Source organism: Rhinoderma darwinii, chromosome 11 (assembly GCF_050947455.1).
Source record: "Rhinoderma darwinii isolate aRhiDar2 chromosome 11, aRhiDar2.hap1, whole genome shotgun sequence".
In the NCBI taxonomy this organism is placed as follows: Eukaryota; Metazoa; Chordata; class Amphibia; order Anura; family Rhinodermatidae; genus Rhinoderma; species Rhinoderma darwinii.
In genome coordinates this window covers 75,092,419-75,112,098 of record NC_134697.1, presented here as the reverse complement: position 1 = coordinate 75,112,098, position 19,680 = coordinate 75,092,419, and positions in this window count along the sequence as shown.

Sequence of the window (19,680 nt, the reverse complement as noted above, 5' to 3'; positions counted from 1 at the left end):
CGATAGGGATCGCCTGTAAGATCTGTGGTGGATGGGAGGATGAGAAGTGCAGTAGAGAATTAACAGAGGTCTCCTTACGATACACATCACTCTGTAGAAAACCATCAATATCCTTGGTTAATTTGATGTCCAAAAAATCAATATGCTGACTATTACATTTATACGTAAATTTGAGATTAATCTGGTTCTTGTTGAGATCTAGCATAAATTTGTCCAGCTCAGAGGATATACCCTTCCAGATGACCAGGATGTCATCAATGTACCGTACCCAGAACAGGATCCGGTCCATTGAATCATCCCGGCCATCCGAAAAAAGGTCCCTCTCCCACAGTCCAAGGAACAAATTGGCATATGAGGGTGCACAGGCAGCCCCCATCGCCGTTCCTTGGAGCTGTAGGTAAAAATGCCCATTGAAGGTGAAAAAATTGTGCATCAAGGTATACTCCAGTAATTCTACAAGAAAGTCACACATGGGTTTTTCCTGATTTGTTGTGGACAGAAAGAATTTAGTGGCCCGAATACCATCAACATGCCTAATACTAGTGTAGAGGGATTCGACATCAATCGCAACTAGTAGCATATCATCATCAATGCTGATACCGCTAACTTTCTGAAGAAGATCTGCAGAGTCCCGAACATATGAAGGAAGGTTTATGACTAGGTCTTTAAGGTGGTGGTCAATAAATTTGCAACATTTCTCGGTAATACTGCCCCTACCTGAAATTATTGGTCTTCCTGGTGGTATTTTGTCATTCTTATGCACTTTAGGGAGTAAGTACAACGTAGGGACAATGGGTTCAGCCGTTGTAAGTGCGGTTAACAAATCCTTATTTATAACATCTTCTTGTAAGGCTTTCGATAGTATCTGCTGCAGTGTAGATCTGAAAGAGGATGAAGGATTGAATGTCAGTTTTTTGTAGCACTGTCTGTCGCGTAGCTGTCTATAGGCTTCAGCCTCATACATGTGGCACGGCCATACAACCACATTCCCGCCTTTATCGGCAGCCTTAAATACAACATCCTTCATTTTTTGTAATCTGTTTAGGCTTTCCCGTTGTGGTGTAGTAAGATTATCATGCTTAATGTTAGCGGGAATATTTTGAAATTCTAATGTAACCGCCTTAACAAAAGAATCTACAGCAGGGCACAGACTCAGAGGGGGGAATTTCTTTGATTTCATACGAACACATACTGGGATTTTACCTGATACAGTAGTATCCTGTTCTTCCAACAACTCCTCAAGAGTCCCTAATGCTTGTTGCTCCTCTATGGTAGGAAAAAGGTCCACATGAGTGGATTTGTGGAACCATTTTTTGTGTATAAGTGACCGACCAAACATGTTGAGATCTTTTACTGCAGAGAAAGCGTCAAAATGATTACAAGGTGAGAAAGTAAGGCCCTTTTCAATGACCTCTCTATCTATTTCTGAAAAGATGTGTGCGGATAGGTTAATCACCTTTAGGCCATGAGTAGGATCCCGCGTATCTGGTCTTTTTTTATTTGCCATTTGTCTTTGTGTGAATTTTCTTTTTGGACGTGAGCCAGATGGTTGATTGAAGCGAGAGAATGCATTTTCTGTTTCACTGAGAGAGGAGATAGAGGACACAGAGGGTGTGCGACTCCGACCACCTATTTTATTTCTCCTCCATCTGTACACCTGGTTTTGCTGGAAATCTCCAACATCTCTGGTGAACTTTTTAGATTTTGTAGCTTGAATTTCCTTCTCCCATTCGGAGAATTGAACCTCAAGACTTTGTCTAAATCTGGACATACTATCTACAGACAAGAGTACAATCAACTGAGATTGGACATCTTCAATTTCTGCATCCAACAAAACAAGTGTATCTTGGTTGAGTCCTACCAAAAGTTCCATGAATTTTTTGGAACTATTGTTACAAACATCTTCCCATTTTGTGATGAAAGTTTCATCACTGATTGGGAAGGAGGGAAAAATTTGGATCCTAAGACCCCTTGGAATAAGGCATCTCTGGATGTAATTTTCTAGGAATACTTTGTTCCACCAGACCTTCATACGTCTATGGAGTAAGTTCTTGTATCTATACTGGAGTTCGCTCACACTCTCTGAACCACTAAAACCAGACACTGCAGACTCATCTCTAAAAACTTGATCCATCAAGGATCGCCAGGCGCCATCTCTGGCTTTGTAGTCCATGGGACCCACGGTACCTGTTTCTGTGTGAAACACAGAGAAAATTGATATAGAAAACCAAATTGTACACGAGCAGCAAAGGTATGAAGGTATCTTTTTCATGTATTCCGTATTGGCTGACGCCTTTTCACACTGTATGACTCATTTTCAACTGTTTGTCTCTCTATTTGTTCAATAAAGAAAGTTTATTCTATTACTTATTATCTCTAGTGTACTTGACCTCTTTTTCTTCATAGGTTTCTCTCTATGATTGTTATTAGTACGGTATAATTGTTGTTGTTATGATTGTTAGGGCAGATTCAGACGAACGTTGCGTTTTTGCGTGCGCAAAAACCACTTGACAGCTGCATGTGTCATCCGTGTATGATGCGCGGCTGCGTGATTTTCGCGCAGCCGCCATCATAGAGATGAGGCTAGTCGACGCCCATCACTGTCCAAGGTGCTGAAAGAGCTAACTGATCGGCAGTAACTCTTTCAGCACCTTCGACAGTGAATGCCGAACACAATATCGAGAAACCTGTTAAAAAAAAAGAAAAAGTTCGTACTTACCGAGAACTTCCCTCCCGGCCGTTGCCTTGGTTACGCGTCCTTGGTGACGCACCTCTCTTGACATCAGGCCCCACCTCCCTGGATGACGCGGCAGTCCATGTGACCTCTGCAGCCTGTGCTTGGCCTGTGATTGGCTGGAGCTGTCACTTGGACTGAATTGTCATCCCGGGAGGTCAGACTGGAGGAAGAAGCCTGGAGTTATCGGTAAGACAGAACTTCGTTTTTTTTTTACAGGTTCATGTATATTGGGATCGGAAGTCACTGTACATGGTGCTGAAACAGTTTAACTCTTTCAGCACCCTGGACAGTGACTATCTCCTGACGTCGCGTACCGGAAATTTTTTTGCCGGGTTCGGCCAAAACTAGTTCGGCCGAACCCGGTGAAGTTCGGTTCGGTTGTCCGGGTTCGCTCATCTCAAAGACACTCCGTTTGGATGTTTGGAAACAGAAAAGCACGTGGTGCTTTTCTGTTTACATTCATCCTTTTGACAGCTGGTGCGCTGTTTCAGTCGGTTCGCACGGAAGTGCTTCCGTGCGACCTGCGTGGTTTTCACGCACCCATTGACTTCAATGGGTGCGTGATGCGCGAAATACGCTGCGCAAAAAGCACGGACTGTCTGTACTGCCCCATAGACTTGTATTGGTCTGTGCGTGGCGCGTGAAAACCACGCGGCCCGCACGGACCCAATACACGTTCGTGTGAATCCCCCCTTATTGGTACAGAATTATTGTTATTATGATTGTTATTGCTACAGTATTATTGTCATTATTAAATGAAATCTTTGGAAGGTACATAGTTACTTTCCTTGGTATGAAATGTGTGAATATCTGGTAACATTGAAGTGTTGTTTAGCTGATCACAGCTATCTAGTGTCACTGCTGGTCAGTAATATATTTCATGTCTACTTTTTGTGGAAAACACTTACGGGAGGTCACTTAGCTCTGGGATAGACATATATTACACATTTATCTTGTTCTCCTAAGACTTTCTTAAAGGCTATTCCCTCCTTCCAGAAACAGCTGGCTTCATCAGCATATTCATAAGCCCATCTGTTGTCCTTATTACATAGAGCTGCCAAGGAGATGTTCATTGGTGTTTCTTCCTTTTACATTTTAGTTCTACTGCCATTAACAGGGCTTGTTTGAGGACCTGTAGGTGAAGAGAGACTCTTTGTAAGTAGACACTTTAGATCTTAGATCATCAGCATCCACAGTAGTTGTGCTGATTCTTAATGTGCCCACCCTGTACACTTACAATGGCTTCATTTGTATTTATGAACATTTCAAAGTTAAATGTAAAGTCAGAGTCCCAAGTCAGTTATAACCCTAAGCTTTTAGTATTTTAGCTAAGCATGTCACAAAGATGAATGCAAATTCTATCACTGAACATACAGTGCATTTGGAAAGTCTTCAGACCCTTTCACTTTTTCACATTTTGTTATGTTGAGGCCCTGTGCTAACATCAAATAAAAAATCAAGTTTCTCCCCATCATTCTGCACTCAATAGCCCATAATGACAAAGTGAAAAGAGAATTTTAGAAATGTTTGCAAATGTATTAAAAATGGAAAACTCAAAGTTTGCATGAACATAAGTATTCTGACCCTTTGCTATGACACTTGAAATTTAGCTCTGGGGAACTCCCATTTTTCTAGATCATCGTTGAAATGTTTCTACACCTTTATTGGAGTCCACCTGTGGTAAATTAACTTGATTGGACCTGATTTAGAAAGAAACACCCCTGTCTACAGCTGACAATGCATATCAGAGCAGAAACCAAGCCATGAGGAGGAAAGATCTGCCTGTAGAGCTCAGAGACAGGATTGTGTGGAGGCACAGATCTGGAATATACAGGCAGTTATTAGGACATACCTAAGAATGCCCTAACAGGAAATATGGTAAGACAGTCCTGGGGTCCTTCAATATACCCTGGGCTGTCTGGCCATATATGGGTCTGGCCCTCGATCGCCCTGTGACGCAATCCAGGGGCATCCCCCTTCTCCTTTTCCTCTGAATGCTGCAGTCAGCTTTGATCACAGCATTCAGGGGAATAACGATGGAGATGAGAGGTTTCTCTGATCTCCACCGTTATAGAGCGGGGCTATGGCTCTGTAATACCGCCATTGCCCCACTCCTGACAGTAAGTGCGCGCGCCATCAGCATGTGGAGATGCGGCCGGCGCTGCACTAATAAGCGCAGGCACTGAAGACAGAACATGGGGATGTTTTATGATGCGCTCGCTATGTTCTGTCTTCAGTGCCGGCGTTCATTAGAGCAGCGCTGGACGCATCGCATCATCCTGCCGGCGTGCACTTGTCAGGACTCAGGAGTAGGGCAATGGTTGTATCACACAGCTGCAGCCCCGCTCTCATACATTCATGTGTCACTATACCTAGCTGTGCGGCCGCGCAGCTTAGTATTGAAATACATGAAATAACGATATCTAACCGTTTGGTGATGCACGGTATCGAAACATTATCGAAGTTTCGATGCATTGTGCATCCCTAGGTCAGACAATATTGGTGGGGGGAGAAACAGACTTTGGGGAGAGGACTAGACAACAGGATAGGGAGTTCCTTTTGTTACAAAACAGCAATTAAAATGAAAAATAAAAATGCCCAAATAATGTCAAATAATCACATTTCTGATAATGAAAATGAAAAACTGAAAGGCAAGTTAAAGTGTATGTTCACAAATGCCAGAAGTCTAGCAAGCAAAATGGGGGAGCTGGAGGCCTTGATACTGGAAGAAAATATAGATATAGTTGGCATTGCTGAAACATGGCTAGACTTCACATGACTGGGCTTTAAATCTACAGGGTTTTATACTTTTTCAAAAATAGAGGACAAATAGGAAAGGCGGTGGTGTATGTCTGTATGTGAGAAGTGATAAGAAGATTGTATATATTGCAGGAGCCAGAAGCAGCAGCCAGCACTGTATCTTGGTGACTGTGCTCTGTACAGACAGCAGCTTCAGTGCAATGATTTTTTTTATGTTTCTCTTGCCTACACCCCACAGAGCCCCTGCTCACCTTTGCTCCCCCCAGGCAGTGGCGGATTATCATATGGGCGATTCGGGCAGCCGCCCGGGGCCCGAGGCTCCCAGGGGGCCCATGGCAGCCCGAACCGCACATCATCTTGCAAAGGTACCTATTCAGCGCGCTAGCGCTGCTAACTAACGAAGATGAGGAGGGGAGGAGCAGGGAATTGGCCGGGAAAGGGGTAGGACACGCCTCCCTGACAAGTGCGGGCTGCCGCCATTGAGTAACAGAACAGCGACGGACGGCTGTTCTGTTACTCTGAATCTGCAAGACAAGAGCCGGGCGGTCGGTCACCGGCGCTGAGGTCAGTACAGCAGGCTTATCCTCCTGCCCAACTGGTTCTCGACCGCTGGCTGTATTTTTACGGCCAGCGGTCAGGGACGGGTCCTTAAAACCCGAGCCATAGACTTTCTACGGCTCGGGTTTTAACTTGCTGCCCGTGCGATCGGGCAGCTGAATGTAGGGTCTCCGGCTGTCAGTGACTGCCGGGGACCCTGAGGAGAAGACAGAAGCAGCTTTCGCTGCTTCTGTCTTCTCCAATGTCTTCTTTACACAGCGTTCAATGAACGCTGTGTATAGGAATAGAGACAGCAGCAGCGGCGCTGTCTCTATTCCTCCCGGTGATCATGTGACTGGTCACATGATCGCCGGGTGCCATTAGTGGCAGGCTGCTGCTGGGTCTTACTAGACCCAGCACAGCCCTATTAGTGACAATCGTCACTATGAGAGGGCTGATTTCCCCTGTAACTGGGGCTGCTGTGCTGCTCCAGTTACAGGGGAAAAACATGGTGTAAAAGAAAGAAAAAATATATATAAAGTTTCCCAAAGGTCTTTTTTGACCTTTGAGGAACAGACCACAGTAATAAAAAAATAGGAACGTAAAGTGAAAAAAAAAATGAAATAAATACACATAAAATACCCACCCCAATAAAAACCGTTGTCCCCCCCCGGCAATCATTGTTGTAACGTTAGCGCTGACCCAATTACCCTAATATAGACATGTAATATAATAACATTTACGGTAAACAATGACGATTACAAATAAAAGGTCTATTTTAGGGTAAAACTATGTTATTACCAAAAAAATAGCTGAAACTTAAAAAAGCTTATTTTTTTACTACTATTATTTTCAAACGTTATGAATAAAAATTCTAAAATAGCAAAAAAGGTGTGTATAAAAACGATAAAAAAAAAAGAAACCTGCATTGTCTACGGAAAAAACGTCGCAAAAATCACGTCGTTTTTATTTATTTTTTATAAAAATGTGTGTTTGGTGCAACTTTGTAATTACGTTTTATTAAAAAATATTTTAACTTTTTGAGATACAGCTGCTTTGTATCCTGTATCCGTCAGGTCAGCAGGACTGACGGGATCAGTGAAACGGGCCCTGCGCTAAATTATAATCTTAGATGTGATAGATTTGAGGTGGATCCTGCGTGTCACTGATCCTGTCAGTCCTGCTGACCTGACGGATACAGGATACAAAGCAGCTGTATCTAAAAAAGGAAAAATATTTTTTAATAAAACGTAATTACAAAGTTGCACCAAACACACATTTTTATAAAAAATAAATAAAAACGACGTGATTTTTGCGGCGTTTTTTCCGTAGACAATGCAGGTTTCGTTTTTTATCGTTTTTATACACACCTTTTTTGCTATTTTACAATTTTTATTCATAAAGTTTGAAAATAATAGTAAACAAATAAGCTTTTTTACGTTTCAGCTATTTTTTTTGGTAATAACATAGTTTTACCCTAAAATAGACCTTTTATTTGTAATCGTCATTGTTTACCGTAAATTGTAATATATTACATGTCTATATTAGGGTGATTGGGTAATATATATATATATATATATATATATATATATATATATATATATATATATATATATATATATATGTATATATATATAAAATTATGATATAAAGTTTTTAAATGTGTACATAACCTTGTGGCACTATATACAAGGGGGAGCGCTGTGTGCCACTATATACAAGGGGGAGCGCTGTGTGCCACTATATACAAGGGGGAGCGCTGTGTGCCACTATATACAAGGGGGAGCGCTGTGTGGCACTATATACAAGGGGAGCGCTGTGTGGCACTATATACAAGGGGGAGCGCTGTGTGCCACTATATACAAGGGGGAGCGCTATGTGCCACTATATACAAGGGGGAGTGCTGTGTGGCACTATATACAAGGGGAGCGCTGTGTGGCACTATATACAAGGGGGAGCACTGTGTGGCACTATATACAAGGGGGGCTGTGTAGTGCTATCCACAGTGGTATGTGTGTGGCGCTCTTTATAGGGGGGGCTTTTTGGTGCTATTTACAAGAGGGGGAGGGCTGTGTGGCGCTCTCTACAGGGGGCTGTAAGGCACTATCTATATGGGGCTGTGTGTAACGCTCTCTAAGGGGGGGATGTGTGATATATAGAGGGGGCTGTGTATGGCGATATCTATGGGGGTGTGTAATATCTACAGGGGCTGTGTGTGGCACTATGTACAGGGGGCTGTGTGTATGTGGTGTTTTACAGTGTGTGGTATTATTATATTCAGGCACGCAGTGTTTGGTGCTATTATATTTAGGGGCACAGTATGTGGCACCATGATAACTTTATTTTCGTTTATAGGTGTGGAAATGTTGGAAAAGTGAGGAGACGTCTGAGTGGCAAATTCTGCAGAAATGAGTCATGGCCGGGAGAAGTCGTCATGAGCGCTGGACCGGATGGAGAAGAAAAGAGGAAAAAAACTACTAGAATCTGAGACGTCGTCACCTGTGAGTCACTAGATTTATAAAGAATCTGTCACCTCTCCTGACATGTTTATTATAGGAATCCTTGTATTTCACAAAAAGTCTTTCTGCAGTCCAGGACTGATAGACAATTCCCCTTGTAAGGAGGTTGTGTCCCTGCACAGTGTGATACTCTCAGTATGTAGGGACACAGCCCTGTGACAAGGGAAACCGTAACACTGTTAATGCTTGCCCAAAAAAGTAGTGTCAAAAATAGTTACGGCGCGGCAGGGCGGCGGTGAGGAAGGGGGGCCCAAGTTTGGGTAACAGCCCAGGGCCCATGGTCTACTTAATCCGCCACTGCCCCCAGGGCCCCTACCCAATAGTTTTTCCTCTGCCCTTTCACAATGCCCCTGTCATGTTGCGTCTCCCCCCTCTTCCCCCTGCCACGTTTCGTTCACCCAGGTCTTTCCTCCCCCACACAGAGCCCTGCCACCTAGTCTCTACACTCTAACCCTCAACAGAGCCCCTGACAATTTACATCTCACCCTTGCCCCATTTGCTTCTTTCCATTGCCCCCTTAGGTAATGACACAGACATTTCGGATGTATGAGGCCCAGAAGTTCCTGATGGTGGCCCTGCTCATAGCTGCTGTTTATAGCCATTACACTGTGATGGATTCATTAGAAAACAATAAGGATTTAGAGACACTGATAGACCCTTTGACTTTAAAGGGGTTGTCAGGGACATTTAAAAATGATATAGAAAAAGATGTGGTTATGACTAAACCATACCTAATGAGAAAACACAAAAAATGCAATGAAAATATAGCACGGTGCCATTTCTGATAGGAAATTATGAAAAACAAAAAGAAAAAAGAAAAGAAACAAAATATTCCAGAAATATGACTAGGCACTCTTGGGTTAATAGAAAATTATCAAAAATATTTTATTTTGAACTCCAGATATAATCGGAAGTATAAATATACACACACATAAATTTTAAAAGAAAATCTCCTGGCCAGGAAAAACATACAATTGGAACTTCTATACATAAACCAAATCCCCTAAAGGATAAATAACATTCATAATATATATATATTTCTTAGAAAGAATTTTTTAGAAAAAGAAATTCAGCAAAACCGCTGGGTTATATTCACACTTGCGGTTTTTGACAATATATATTTTTTATCCTTAGAATGGCCAAAGTTCCTATTCCACGTAGTTGGTAATAATTTTTTGAAGAGAATCTTGTTATATAGTATAGTTCTCGTCACAGGAAGATAGCCCTCGTATATTAGGGAAGCAGATTTTACAGCAGGTTTTTTTTCCCCTCCATTTCAATAATCAGATCCTTGATTTTGTGAGGATCTATAGTGGCTAGCAGTCTATTCATAGACCCATAGGTCAATATGTAGCCTTGCAGATTTTTTATATTCGGCAAGCCCAATTTTTATTGCTTATACAGGTTTTACCTCCAAATATCCAGCAAGCCCCAGGGAACCGTGCGGAGAGGCAGCCAGCCCGGCAGGTGGAATAGAGGGTCTTCACAAGGTGAGTACCGACATGTATGGCCATATATTTCCTTTAAAGCCTCCAAACTTCCACCATCACCTCAAATTATGCTTTTCTTTCCAATGTACCTAGGCACTCCACATCGTACGCCGGAAAATGTAAGATCCGAAAGGGCAAGAGCGCATGCTGGCAACCAGGTAAGTTCCAAAATGTATGATATCCTCTTTCCATGTGATGTCTCCAACATTGGACAGGGATTTGCAAGGCAGGGATTAGACGTCACTACCCGCCCTGTTTGATTAAGTCAGCTGACGCGTTTCATCCCTGAACGGGATTTCCTCAGAGCTGTTTGACAAATGCAGCCGAATACGTTGTATTTATAGTATCCCAAAAATTCACTTATTGGTTCCATAGTTTTTTAATATAATATTCCATCAAGATGATTTTAACTGTTGCAAAGAATATATATAAAAATCTTTCATGAAATGCAGTAATTATAATTTCTATTTCAACAGTAAATAATTTGCTTTGCAAAAACCTACAGTTAGCTCGTGTATTAATTAATCCATACTTATAAAGCATTATATTTAAATATCCATATAGGAAGAAGATAATCAGTGGTGTGTCCTACCCCGATTCAATTTAATTTCCAAGTCAAAATGGTAATATTGTGAAGGAACATGATTATTCGAACAAAGCCCCTTTGTTGTATGATTTTTAGTTATTAATTTGTATACTTATTTATACATAGATGGAGTTAGCAAAAATTGTTAGCATCTAAATATGATAGTAATATTATGGAGAACTATAATTCTTCCTACGATGCTCCTTGTCATACAATTTTAGTTACTATTCTTAATTTTTTAATTATACATAAATAAAATTAGCAAGATTATTAGCATTCAAGTGTAATAAATAACTTTTAAAGGAAATAGCATACTAATTTCCTCTTAGATATTCCTCAAAAATAGAAGAAAAAAAGTAAATTAAAAAGTTATTTTATAAATATGAATATAAGCTTATGTATATATGAAATTCATGAAACGTTCCAGGGGAGGCAGGGAGAGAGGTCCATTGCCTATTCTGGCATCAGAACATGGGTCCCCACCGATCCCGGAAATTATCCCAAGAATTTCATTAATCAATATGATAACAAGAGAGTCTCACAAATATAATTTTAGTAATCAGTTTCATTGTCACTTTTGTATACAAAGATTGTGTATGAGAAGAGTTATCAAGGCACCACAGGGGAGGCAGGGAGCGTGGTCTCATGCCAAAAGGCAATGGATCCCGGGTCCCCACCACCCATGGGGAGCCAGATAACAACTCCCCCCAGGTCAGAGGACTAAAGAGAATAAACATGCTACTGTTCCTTCACCCAATGGGTTGAGTATTCCATGTGAGGAGCGACATTACTCCTTCTCATTTTATGTTTTTATTATTCTTTATACATAGGAAATGGGATATTCAGACAGAGCACATATTATCTATATCAAAAATAATTTTTGATTTTTTGAGATTTTAAAGAGGGGAATTTTGAGTGAGAGCATAGAACCATATGTTTTTATACTGAATTTCATATTTCATTCAGGAAACAGAAGTTGACCCCCTACATTTAATCTTACTTTTTTTGTTATATATTTATTTAAAGCATAAACTATTAGAAAAAATTCACATAGTCCATACTAAGTTTAAGATTTTATTACAAGGGGAATTCAAGGAAAGTTATATAGTCAGGTATAATTCAAAATAAAAATAAAAAGAGAGAGCAAGTGGAGACCACTGCAGAAGCTGGTAATACAGCCATCCCAGTAGAAATCCATCAGCTCCCAACAATTTAGACTCAGAGAAACATGTTAAATTTTATTTCATTGTTTAGTCCTCTAGGATTTAAGGTTCCCAATGTGTAAATCCACATGGTTTCTTTTTGAAGGAGTATACGATTACGGTCACTTCCCCTCCTGTCTCCAAACAATTGGTAAATCCCCATAAATTTCAAACCAGTTGGTGACTGTTCATGATATGTTTTAAAATGTGCTGCTAAAGGGTTTTTCATTTCCCCCTTGGTGATATCCAAGATATGCTCATTTATCCGTATATGCAGTTCTCGCTTCGTTTTCCCAATGTATTGTTTCCCACAAGGGCAAACAATAGAGTAGACAACCATAGTTGAACGGCAGTTGATAAAGTTAAAAACTTTAAATTCCTTCTTATGTTCACTGTCAAAAAAAGTGTCTGTCTTCAACACATACTTACAGCATCTACATGAGCCGCACATAAACATTCCTTTTGGACGTTTCTGTAGCCACAAATCGTTTTCTGGGGTCCTTCTCTTAAACTCAGAACTGACTAGCATGTCCCTCAAAGTAGGGGCCTTTTTGGGAACCATACTTGGTATATTTCCCACTAGTGAGTTGATTCTTTTATCCAAGGTTAAAGGCATTGTGTTGCCAGAAAAACATGTTTTTTTTTTTTTAATTAAACATTTAGTGTGTGGGTGATTAAACATTGTTCAAATTTTTTTTATTTTTTTCACGAGTCAGGAAATATTATAAATTAATTCTAATTTATAATACTACCCATTTTTGGTCACTAGATGGAGCTATTCCCAAAATTGGGTTAAAAGCCCTCGCTCTAGTGAGCTCTCAGCATCCCCCCCTCCTTTATCCTGGCTAGTGCCGGGATAAACGAGGGGTTTGAACGGTGTAACCTCCTACACTGTGTGTCGCCATTTTTTGAGCTAACACACAGTGTAGTAGGTTTACATACAGTAGTAAACACACACAAACACGAACATACATTGAAATCTCTTACCTGCTCCTGCCGCCGCGGCTCCCTCCGGCCCGTCCGCTCCGTTTGCTGCCGCTGGTCCAAGTGCACAAATCCGGAAGCCGCGACCGGAAGTAGTAATATTACTGTCCGGCCGCGACTTCCGGTCCACAGGAAAATGGCGCCGGACGGCGCCAATTTCGAATTGGACTGTGTGGGAGCGGCGCATGCGCAGTTCCCACACAGACGCCGTACACGGAAGTCAATGGGACGGGAGCCGTTCGCAGTCCCTATGGGACTGTGGCTGCCGTATTCCATGTCTGTATGTGTCGTTAATCGACACAGACAGAAATGGAACAAAAAATGGCAGCCCCCATAGGGAAGAAAAAGTGTAAAAATAAGAAAAAGTAAAACACAAACACACAAATAAATATAAACGTTTTTAATAAAGCACTAACATCTTTAACATATAAAAAAATAATTTGTGATGACACTGTTCCTTTAAGTGTGGCCAATTTTTTATCATTAAGTTTCGAAGTATATCCCAATGGGACCCATATCTTGAAATAAATCTCACCCTGTTATCACTGTTATTCTTCTTACCTCTTTTGAGGATTTCCTCTTTGTTCTGTCTAGATGCCCTATTATATCCCTTCTTAATTGATTTTTTAGAGTATCCCCTCTTTTCAAAGTGAGATGATAAATCTTGTGCTTCGTTTTTAAAATCCTCAAAATCGGTACAGTTACGACGAATTAGAAGAAATTCACTTATCGGGATCCCCCTAATTTGGGATGGAAGATGGTGGCTACTTGCTGCTAATAGGGTATTACCTGATGTTGGTTTTCGATATGTAGTTGTTTTCAATCTATTCTCCTCCCTATGGATGTTGAGGTCAAGAAAGCTAATATAATTTTTGCTATAAGTAAATGTCAAGAGGATATTTAATTTATTAATATTCAGGTCCTTGATAAAATTTTCCAAAGAGTCCAATGACCCCTTCCAACATAGGATAATGTCATCCATATATCTAAGCCAGGTGGAGGCACATTTTCTGAAGAGGGGATGCGGGTACACTATAAATTCCTCCCACCATCCCAGATGTAAACAGGCATATGATGGTGCACAGGAAGATCCCATGGCTGTTCCATTAATCTGGCAATAAAATTTGCCATCAAAAGAGATTTGCCACTATAGATCCTCACAAAATCAAGGATCTGATTATTGAAATGGAGGGGAAAAAAAACCTGCTGTAAAATCTGCTTCCCTAATATACGAGGGCTATCTTCCTGTGACGAGAACTATACTATATAACAAGATTATCTTCAAAAAATTATTACCAGCTACGTGGAATAGGAACTTTGGCCATTCTAAGGATAAAAAATATATATTGTCAAAAACCGCAAGTGTGAATATAACCCAGCGGTTTTACTGAATTTCTTTTTCTAAAAAAATTATTTCTAAGAAATATATATATATTATGAATGTTATTTATTCTTTAGGGGATTTGGTTTATGTGTAGAAGTTCCAATTGTATGTTTTTCCTGGCCAGGAGATTTTCTTTTAAAATTTATGTGTGTGTATATTTATACATTTAAAAATGAGGCTGCAGGCAGGCAGGGGATGTGCTAAAATAAATAATACTCACCAGGTAAATCCCCCGTCGCTGCAGTGGTCTCCGCTGGTCTGTTTACCTTTACAGTAAGTAAGGATGTCCCATTCAATTCATGTGACAGCTGCAGCCAATCTCTGACCTTGATTACTGCCCATTCTTGCCAGCAACACCACTGAGGGCAGTGATTGGCTATAGCGGGTCACATGGATGGAACATAATGTCATAAGTTAACAGACCGGCGGGAAGCACCCCGGCAAGAACAACACTGCACAGTGTACAATTCTTGTCAATAAAAATACTGGAAATGCTAACAAAACCCTATACAATGTAAGTGAAATAATTAGCGTGGTATCGAAATTTTAAATAAATAGCATGGCGTATCTTTCATGGAAATTTGCATTGAATTTGAAACCTGACAAAACATTCCCTGATTCCATACAACTCATGAACCAATGAATATATTCCACCATCTTGTTCCCACAGTGCAGATTTGCTGCAGATTTTGCGTGTATTTTTTAAGCAAAAACTAGGAACAGAACCTAAACAGAAGAAATATATAGAAGAAGGCTTTATAGGTCTAATCTCTTTAATCCAATTCTGGTTTTGACTTAAAATAATGCATGCCAAATCTGCAGCAAATCTGCACTGTGTGAACAGGGCCCTATAACTTCAGTTTTATTTTTTTTAACCACTTGCAGACCACCCATAGACTAAAGGTCCCGGCGGTCCGCAATTACCTCTGGAGGGACGTTCTGGAACATCCTGCAGATTTACATTCTTTGCCGCTCTGTAGCGGCATTTAACTCCGTGATACAGATGTCTCTAGACAGCTGACATTACAGAGCTCTGCCCAGAGACCAATCAGCATGGTCTCTGGGCATGTGATCATTGTGACAACCTGTAAAAATTATCACAATACTTTCCACGTCGGTGGTGCCCACCCCTTCACGGCTACCTCGCCCCCCTAACAGCATTCTATCTATCTATCTATCTATCTATCTATCTATCTATCTATCTATCTATCTATCTATCTATCTATCTATCTATCTATCTATCTATCTATCTATCTATCTATCTATCTATCTATCTATCTATCTATCTATCTATCTATCTATCATATATATTGATGTATTGTACAGTTTTAGGCTGGGGCTACACGGCGACTTTGGCGCGACACTGGTCGCATGCACAAAGATCGCTTTGGAAAATTTGCTCTCCAAAAGCCAGTTTGCGCACCATTCATTGTAAGCTCCGACTTGCACTCAGCATATAAGAAATGCACTCACATTTAATATAGCTGAAGTCGGCAGAAATTGCAAAATATGTGTTCAGGTGGGTTTACCCAGTGGCATGCACCAGATGTAAAAAAAAAACATTACCTAAAATTACATATTCACATTTTTAAAAAATGTATTTCCCTTTTTAACTTTTACATTTTTTAAAAAGTAAAATATATCATTTCTTTTTTTACACAATATGGAAGCCCATGTAATACATCTAGGTTGGAAGGGTAATAGAAGAATGTGAAAATGGCCTCTGGTCAGGAAGAGGTTAATTCAATTAAGAAGCAGATAGTGATCTAGAGCTACTCTGTGTGAAGTGGTGGGCTCAAAACAAGATTTTTGATTCCAAAAGTTTAGTTTTCCAAACTGTGGAAGGTTTAAGAGTGTATCCTTTGGGTTTGTACATTTTTCCTTTGTGCTTATGCCAGATACAGTTTGAAACTGTGTCCTAGTCTGTACAGAGACAAAAAACAAGAACAGGATATTTTAATCTGAGGACATCTTTTAATACTTTAGCAGTCAGGAAAATATATTTATGCAGCCTGTGCTTCACAGCACATGAAGGACATGTAAGGTGCCAAAAAAACAACAACTACAAACATTTCATGTAAACGCAACAGTGGGTGAGCCAAATCAAAGTGGTTGTTCACATACAGGAGGGAATAACACAACATGCTACAAAATGAAACAAACTATAGAAAGCATTGCTGTATGTGATTTTGATGCAAAATTATATTTAATCTAGCAAATCTTTGTTTTTTAAAGAATCTGCCACCAAGAAAGATGCTCTAATTACACGGCTAGTGGGTGCAATTCCAACTATTAAATGCCCCCCGACATAAAGTGCAGATTAGTGGGGGGAGTGAAAGCTAGCACATCCTATTCAGTAATATGGGATTCTCTTGGCTTATGACTGTACTGAGAAGGATCACATAACAGTGTGGGAAGGAAAACCTTCATTACCATCTCCAGAGTGCTAGCTTTCAGAGAGGCACTTCTGTGAATGTCTAGTTTGTGTTTTTGCTATTGACAGGACCTCCCACTCGGGATCACCTTATATGAGCCAGAGAAGAGCGCCTCTAGAAAAAGAAAACCTCTTTGACAGACTAGGTGTGAGCATGTATTTCATCATTACTCATTTATAAATGGGCGCTCGGTAAGGTTCTGTTCATACAATCATAGCAGAAACTAGAATACAGAACCAGATCCATCATATGATGGACACTACCAGCGACCGACAGACCCCATTGACTTGGAATCTGTCAGGTTCCGTTGTGGTGTACGTTGCTTTAACAAGAAAAATAGAGCTGCGCTTATTTCCAGTTAAATATGAGAATCTGCGATGGAGGCTCTAAACAGAGTCTCTAACGCAGATATGAACAGAGACTAATACTACATTTCCCCTGCAGTGACTGCATGGAGTTTCCCCCCTAGAGATAGCAGTTTATCACTTTGGACCCATGACAGTCAAATGATCATTGAGGCAACTTCATTCTAGGAATAAGGGGGGATTCACACGAGCGTGTATTCGGTCCGTGCGGGCCGCGTGGTTTTCACGCGCCACGCACAGACCAATACAAGTCTATGGGGCAGTACAGACAGTCCGTGCTTTTTGCGCAGCATTTGTCAGCTGCGCAAAAAGCGCGACAGGTTCAATATCTCCGCGTATTTCGCGCATCACGCACCCATTGAAGTCAATGGGTGCGTGAAAACCACGCAGGTCGCACGGAAGCATTTCCGTGCGAACCAACTGAAACAGCGCACCAGCTGTCAAAAGGATGAATGTAACCATAAAAGCACCACGTGCTTTTCTGTTTCCAAACATCCAAATGGAGTGTCTTTGAGATGAGCGAACCCGGACAAGCAAACCGAACTTCACCGGGTTCGGCCGAACTCGTTTTGGCCGACCCCGGCAAAAAAAATTCCGGTACGCGACGTCCGGAGATAGTCACTGTCCAGGGTGCTGAAAGAGTTAAACTGTTTCAGCACCCTGGACAGTGACTACCGATCCCAATAAACATGAACCTGTAAAAAAAAACGAAGTTCTGACTTACCGATAACTCCCGGCTTCTTCCTCCAGTCTGACCTCCCGGGATGACAATTCAGTCCAAGTGACAGCTCCAGCCAATCACAGGCCAAGCACAGGCTGCAGCGGTCACATGGACTGCCGCGTCATCCAGGGAGGTGGGGCCCGATGTCAAGAGAGGCGCGTCACCAAGGACGCGTCACCAAGGCAACGGCCGGGAAGTTCTCGGTAAGTACGAACTTTTTCTTTTTTTTTAACAGGTTGCTGTATATTGTGTTCGGCATTCACTGTCGAGGGTGCTGAAAGAGTTACTGCCGATCAGTTAGCTCTTTCAGCACCTTGGACAGTGAAGGGCGTCGACTAGCCTCATCTCTATGATGGCGGCTGCGCGAAAATCACGCAGCCGCGCATCATACACGGATGACACACGCAGCTGTCAAATGGTTTTTGCGCGCGCAAAACGCTGCGTTGTTTGCACGTGCAAAAACGCAACGTCCGTCTGTATCTGCCCTAAAGATCATCAAAGGGTATACTTAGGCCAGGTTCCCACGGGTCGGATACGCTGCATAAAAATCATGCAGTGTGTCCGACCTGGAACCCGTAGTACACTGCGTCCGAAAAATTGCCCCATTGTGGTGCAGTTTTCAAACAGAATTTCCGCTGCGGAAGAAAGCGCTCATATTTACCCCATCAGTCTTCACTGTGCGTAGTCCGGCCTCCCGGGATGACTTTGCAGACCATGTGACGCTGCAGCCTGTGATTGGCTGCAGCGGTCACATGGAATGAAACGTCATCCCAGGAAGCTGGACTGCAAAAAGAAAGGGAGCGTCCGGGGTAAGTATGATTTATTTATTTTTTTCCGGGGTTTTGCGATTACAAAAGTCGCAACACTTGGCTTTCTGTTGCGGGTTTTGCATCCCATCGATTTCAATGGGGAAAACAGAAAATCAACAAAAACGCAGCATAAATTGACATGCTGCAGAATTAAATTCCTCACCGCAGGTCAATTTAACGTTTACACTGCGTTTTTCTTCTGATGAGTGCGCATGAGAATTAATAAATCTCATCCACTTTGCTACTGTAAATGCTGCGGAATTTCCGAACACAATTCCGTTGCGGAAATTCCACTGTGTTTACGCTACGTGGAAATCCGGCATTACATGGTGCAGATTTGTTGCAAAAATTTCTGCAACTGAAAATCTGTTCCATACATAGGAATAGTTTTTTTTGCAGCATATGCATGGATTTCTGCAAGCTGAATTCAGATAAATGGGACAGTTGCAGAGATATTTGCAACAAATCTGCTGCGTGAAAATACACCCAAAGAGGGAATCCCTGATCTATGTACTGCCCTACAAGTCATGTTCTAGGCATAAAATCATGTACGACCCTGGGTGTTTATTTAATGTGTTTGTACAGGCAGAGGAATAAATTGAATCTGCTGGGCCCCAATGCAAAATCTGTAACAAGGCCTCCAACTACCCTGGGCCATTTATAATACTGGTGTCTTCTTATGTGGCAGAGGTGTCTCTGGACACTTCCAGGCACCAGTACCCAGGTGCGACTGCTAACTCTGCACCCCCTAAAGCTACGCCCCTGTGTACAGCATTCATGACTACTTTCTTCCAAAAACACACCTGCTGTAGGTTTTTCTACAGAGACTAGTGGTAGGCAAGAGATGCCAAAAGTGACAGTGTTTTCCTTAATCAACAATTGGGAATAGATGACTGCTTTCCTGCTTTGAATAAATGCAATGAGCCTATACCTGCTGCCTAACCAGTGTAGTCACTCAAAAGTATTGACTTTGGCACTAATGTATATGGAAAAGCTGTGTTTAGGAGATTGTATGGCAATTGGGGTCCCCTGAGACTTAGTATTAAGGCGCCTCAGGGACCCTGTTTGCTCGGTGTGACAAAATACTTTGTTAGGAGAACTACATCCACCCTATTAGCTTTTGCTGTTGCACTTTAGGTTGACGTCTTGAC